Here is a 6,562-nt window from a genome sequence, read left to right as displayed (position 1 = left end):
ATTGAGCTCAAATTTTCACAGGTTGGTAATTTTATGTATATGTTGAGAAAAACCAAGTGAGAAGACTGGTCTTTGACAGTTACCAATATTACTGTCCACTGTCTAGGGCAGGTACACGTTTGGTGACCATTCAAAAATTACTCTCAATCAATACTTACTTTGTTAGACATAAGCATCTTCCGATAGTTATGTGGTTATGGAAAATGTATCGGTTTGTATCACCATAACTTGAATTTGAGACACATTAGACAAAGACGTTTCTCAGATTGGATATTTCATATGAATTTCCTTATGAAGGAGACCTTTTGTTTCACTAATTTTTGTTTTGTCCTTGGTCGGAATAAGATTCCAAAAATCATCACACACACGTCCTGTCATCAACACTCTAATCATGCAAGCTTTGAGTAAATGTATGCCTTTATATTTAAAACACTAAAATCAGGTCTATAACACTATTATGACGTTTCGTCACTCTGTGCTTAGGCGTTGTGAGATCAATGCATAAAATACCCATTGTAAGATATAGCAGCAATATTTTGCATGGAAATAAATAAAACACTACGGGTTGAACTTTCCACGGAGCATGAATGTTGACAAAATCGTCTAGTCACGCAGCTGTTTCGCGTTTTTAGCCAAGAACAGATGTGGACAATATGGTATCCCACGGTCATAGAAATTATTCCCGTCTAACTTAAAGGTGTTCGTGGGACATTGGAAACTAATTGCATATAAATTTGAAGGGATTTTGTATTAATATGTCATGTATCTCGTATTGGTGCTAACAATGAAAGACTATATAACACGTGACATCGCTTGTTTTAAGAGCCACAAAGCCTCGACTTCCAAAGGCAAGATTGTACCATGGAGTATTCATTGTGAAAATTATGACACAAACTAAATAATTTTCCAACAAGATGTAACAAGAAAGGCCATAGGACACAAAAGGTCGCTCGTTTGTAAATAATAGTGTATTTAAGCGAAGCCTTCCGAATAAGTGTGTAAATTCAAAAAGCAATTTCTTTGTAAGTATGATTTTATCCAGGAATTCAAGGAAAAACTTTAAAAGGTCCACAATTAATACAAAAAGGCTATATCATTACATAACAATTACCGAGCCTTTTAAAACATGAATTATCTCACAATGAGTGGTGCCAGGAACAATGACTAAGCCTAGCCTCTGTTAAGAGATGACGTGAGATTGTATATCTCGTTCACAACTATTGTTAGATAAAGAACGTGGAATGATGCCATACCTGAACAGAACAAAGACTGCTATTTCTGCCGGCTGCAGTCGTCTGCAAGTGCCAGCTTTAGCATCACAGACCTTTGATTGATCAATCAGCGAACAGCACAGCAATCCACAGCAGTGACCCTTTAGACCATGAAAAGTCATAGAGCTAAGGATCCGCAGTGTGCTTTAAACGATTGGTAGTGCCTCTGTTACATCCCACCGTGAACTCCTCAGGGGTAGACCCAGATAATCGAGCTTTCTCCCCGGCCGGCTCTCGGCTCTCGGCTCTCGACTCTCGGACTTGGCTCGTCACTGCTATTAAAGATGGCGAAACAAATGTAATAATAATCCATCTGGGGTTGGAGCGATTTTCACTTTTCCCATATGCAATTTGAAACAGTGTTCAAAAGCGTCTGTCACAATGTACTTAGCACACGCTACGTATAATAACCACGCATCCTACGCCTTTGTGATGATTCCTTGGGTGCAACCCCTGTTTGCTTTGAAATTGAAATTATCATTGCAGTTTTCTGTCGTGCACAAAATATGCTCTTTTTTTAATCAACAAGTATTGAGTTTTTGTCGAGTATGTCAAACAAGACATGGCGTTACCGTAAACTTGGCAGCCATATACAGAATATAATAAAGGCTCGCTCACTGGCTGGCGGCACAAATTAGGACGCAAAAATATGCCATCACAAACTGTGGATCCATGTGAGCAAACTAGACTGGCTAGTGCGATGTGCGACATGCTTGGGGTCATGTTCGGGCATCGAGAGTGTGTGACAGACTTTCTGTGGACAGTCATGACAGGGAATCAATAACTGGGGTGTATAGTACATCTGTTTCCATATTCACCAAACATAAGGTTACCGTTTCAGTTATCTGCGTGAATCTACGCCTCTAAAACGTGAATCATTACTTATTAAGCCTACCTTGTATTCACACAAGCGCTTTGGACCCACTGTAGGCCGCCTAATCTCCACAGGTAAATTGCAGAGGTGCCTTTTTTCTTTCCCTATACCGGTCTCGTTGAAGGTAAAAGCATGGAGGATGTATAAAACAACACAGTGAGTCTCAGTGTGCAAGAAGAATATCAGTCTTAAACAACAGTTGATTGCAGCTGCAATTCCACCAACGTCAGTGTGAATGGCTTGGCAATTAGCAGTCCGTCTGAGATGTGGAGAATGTAGGCAAACGGTGCGCCATACCGTGCACTCCCTTTAACATAATTGCACCGGGAGGAGGGAAAACCGAGCTGGAAACATTAGAACCTGTTGCACCCGAAGCCAAGACCCGAATATCTAGATCTCTTTTCCCCTCTCTTTTCTCTCCACGGTACGGTAACTTACCGCGGGATCTAACATGACACACGCACTAATTAAAACTCTGCCACATTCTAAGCGTCACACTTTTTTTCCACGCTCTTTCTTTTTGCGTGTTCTAACTGGACTAATTGAATAACATTCGTCGTTGCACTTGCTGATGAGCGGGTACCAGTGACCAAACTCTCGGAGATCTGCATGTGCATTATAATAATGCTAGACTACATGTCCTAGTGTTCTAAAAATAAAATAGAAAAACTTTAACTTTCATTGTGTTTTTTTTTAAAGTTAATATTTGCTGGTAGTACAACTGGGCCTATAAATGCTGATGTCCTCTCTGTTCAAACTGTCTGTCCGACCACAACATATACACCGTACAGAAATACCGCCCGACAAACCGCACGGTTCATTCCGTGTTGAGCGCACGGTCGAGATGAGCACATCGGGAAACAAACTGGCCCTGATGCTGCGGTCCAAACCTAATTTCGATCGGTTTTTATAAACGATTCGGCATCGGCGAAAGAACTTCCCGTCGATGTCAGATGCATCCGGCAATAAAAACAAGAAGACGACATAATAATACTCCTCTTCTCGCCACCCCAGCTACGAAACCCTAACAAACATAAAACAATGTTTTAATGGCAGCAGATGGAAGGAACTTCACGCGTACTTAACCTTCATCCCAGTCAGTGGGCGTCTTGGCATGCGTAGGCCCCTAGAAAAACCAGAAGGTTGTGCTGCATAAAAAGGGTATATCCTCGTCACCACGACCGTTCCCACACAGATGCTGTTATGATAAATAAATAGTCACACAGTATATAGGATCTCTCAAGACAAACGTCTGCGCTCCATCCTTCTACACCTATTAATATTCTCCCTAATCGAGTTTCTACACCGGGTGGGTGTCGAGCTCGTCACTCGGGTATCGCCCCATGCAGTGGGTGCGTGGACGGCATGCACAGCAAAGTTCACGTTCATGTTATAACGAATTGTACGCATTGCCCTACGGTGGAGGTTGGGTGGGATGGGGTGGGGCATTTACCCTTTGCATGTATGGCGTAACCAAGTGCAAAGTGATAGTTTCAATGGGCTGTGTCTTAACCAATTAACGTAAAAATACACACAGGTCACCGTAAATTTATAAGTAATAGCATGCATACTTAGCATAATTGCTTAAAGGCAATGGACACTATTGGTAATTACTCAAAATAATTGTTTGCATAAAACCTTACTTGGTGACGAGTAATGGGGAGAGGTTGATGGTATAAAACATTGTGAGAACGGCTCCCTCTGAAGTGCCATATAGTTCTAGAGAAAGACGTAATTTTCCACGAATTTGATTTCGAGACCTCAGATTTAGAACTTGAATTGAGGTCTCGAAATCAACCATCTAAGCGCACACAACTTCGTGTGACAATGGTGTTTTGTTTTCGTTCATTATTATCTCGCAAGTTCGATGACCGATTGAGCTCAAATTTTCACAGGTTTGTTATTTTATGCTTATGTTGAGATACACCAACTGTTGAGGCTAGTCTTTGACAATTACCAATAGTGTCCACTGCCTTTAACACCCTTAACAAATTGGACTATAATGTCAGGTAGGAATTAACGTTATAATATTCGATAAAGGAAACCTCAAAGGGATAACATCAGAAGACAAAGTTCTGATGATGTAAATTGAACAAAAATAACCAGCTGGTTTCGATTTGAAGTGGATTTTTTTTTCAAACCATTAGAGATTAAAGACAGTGGACACTATAATTGGTCATTGTCAAAGACCAGTCTTCTCACTTGCTGTATCTCAACATATGCATAAAATGACAAACCTGTGAAAATTTGAGCTCAATTTGTCGTCCAAGTTGCGAAATAAAATAATGAAAGAAAAAAAAACCTTGTCACACCGAGTTGTGTGCTTTCAGTTGCTTTAATTCGAAATCAAATTCGTGGAAAATTACTTCTTTTTCGAAAACTACTACACTTCAGAGGGAGCCGTTTCTCACAATGTTTTATACTATCAACCTCTCCCCATTACTCGTTACCAAGTAAGGTTTTATGCTAATAATTATTTTTGAGTAATTACCAATAGTGTCCACTGCCTTTAAATCATTGTAAAGGCTATAAGAGAATCTGCGATACCTCCTGAAATAAATTATTGCTATTAATGCCGAAGTCTTTTTCACTAAAAACGAGATCACCAAAATAATTCATTCGACTTGCGTAATGAGCAGATGAGTTGGATGATGGGTTTATTTATAGGCCTACAATGAGATGGACAAATTAATAATAATCAACACTATTATAGTTTGTTTGTTGTTTACCCTGACACTAAATTTATTTCTTGATCCCCGATGCAACAATAAACCTATATTAACTCTTCCATAAAACCAACGATGTAATGATATTGTTGTTGTTTGTTTAATATAAAAAGTATAGGTCTATTACAGTTTTGATAAAGAACAAAGTTGTCACATTGTTGGGAAGGAAAGTATAACAGAAATTTTATTATTAGTTGTTTTTGCTTAGATTTTGATAGACTTTGCTGATTATTAAAAAGTAATAATATAGAACCACCCTCCCACCCAATAAAAGACAGGTGTTTGTTCAGAAAGGGATAGCCTTTTACGAGGTGTCGAATGAACGCGCATGTACATACGTCACTGCAGCTGTGGACAAACAATACATGGAGACACAACGACTCGACTCGTTCAAACTCAAGTATGACAACATGTTTTGGAACTGGGGGTGGGTGGGGGAGGGGGGGTCAATAACCCCAGATTGCATACGCACCCGAGGTGGGTGTTCTGATGAGCCCCCCCCCCCCCCTTCATTGGCCTTACTGTACTATTGGTGGTGTTGTTGTTGTTGCATGTGGCAATGTTAGTCCGCATGGTTTTAAGTCATTGAAATGATTCGTGCCTGCCTGGATCTGGATCTGGATATTCGTACTTCGATAAAAACGGATACCCGCATCGCATCGGAGTTTTATGACCTGACCAATGACCTAGTGGAAATGTCTTAAGTGTGCTTTTACGCTGTCTTGAAGGCTTTGTAGTCTTTTAAGTCTAGGATATTGTTGGGGAGTCCATTGCAGTGTGGTATTGTCCATGGGAAAAAGTGTTGGCGTAAATTGTTGTCCTGGCTTGAAGTTGCATGAGTTAGAGTGGATGGGTTCTTCTAGTAGGGAGTGTTGGTTTAGTGAGGTGGGTTTCCCAGGTTATCGACGAGGTTGTGTAGGATGCGAAACATCATAGAGAGCCTTGTAATGAGACTACAACCCTCAAGCATGGCGCCAGTTCAGTTTGGTAATCATTTCTGAGACACTATATTATAGCCTCCCTTGAGTAGTTGAAACATAGTCTCGCTGCAGACGCTGAATCATATTTAGAGTATGTTTTTTTTTCTTCTTTGGTTTTGGGGTACCATGCTGTAGTGCCGTAATCTAATTTCGGTTGGATGAGGGATGAATATACTCGTGATTTACAGTTTTTGCGACGTCACAAATTGCATGGAAATTGTGACACCGTGCATTGTTGCATGTTACAAACGGATTCTTCACTACTGTAGGCCTTTAGGCCCTATAGCCATTAGCAAACTCAGTGATTGCAATTAATTGCTACAACAAAAGCACATGATTACTTATTCGAAGGTCTATAAAATGGACAAAGCCTATAACACAGTTGAAAAGAAAGGAAACCAAAAAGTTTACATGAGAAACGCCCTCTATTGGCACAATCGAGATAATGCAAATAAACTTCGTATTAGTCATTCTTTTGTTGGGTAATAATAATATGGGCAGAGAAAATAAATGTAGGGCCTATGTGTTAACTTTTTGACAAGTCAAATTAATGTGCAGGCCTAATTGATTTGAAGCGATTCTTTGTGTAACTACACCTGTCATCGCACGGTACTTTCCAACGGGATTGGTTGTCTAGCCAACGCGACGCTGTACTAAATGTGTAATGTTATTCCTACGCTTCCTGGTCAACCCGATGGAACCTGCACGGTC

This window comes from Asterias rubens, chromosome 10 (assembly GCF_902459465.1).
Source record: "Asterias rubens chromosome 10, eAstRub1.3, whole genome shotgun sequence".
NCBI classification, from domain to species: Eukaryota; Metazoa; Echinodermata; class Asteroidea; order Forcipulatida; family Asteriidae; genus Asterias; species Asterias rubens.
Note: the sequence above shows the minus strand (reverse complement) of the source record.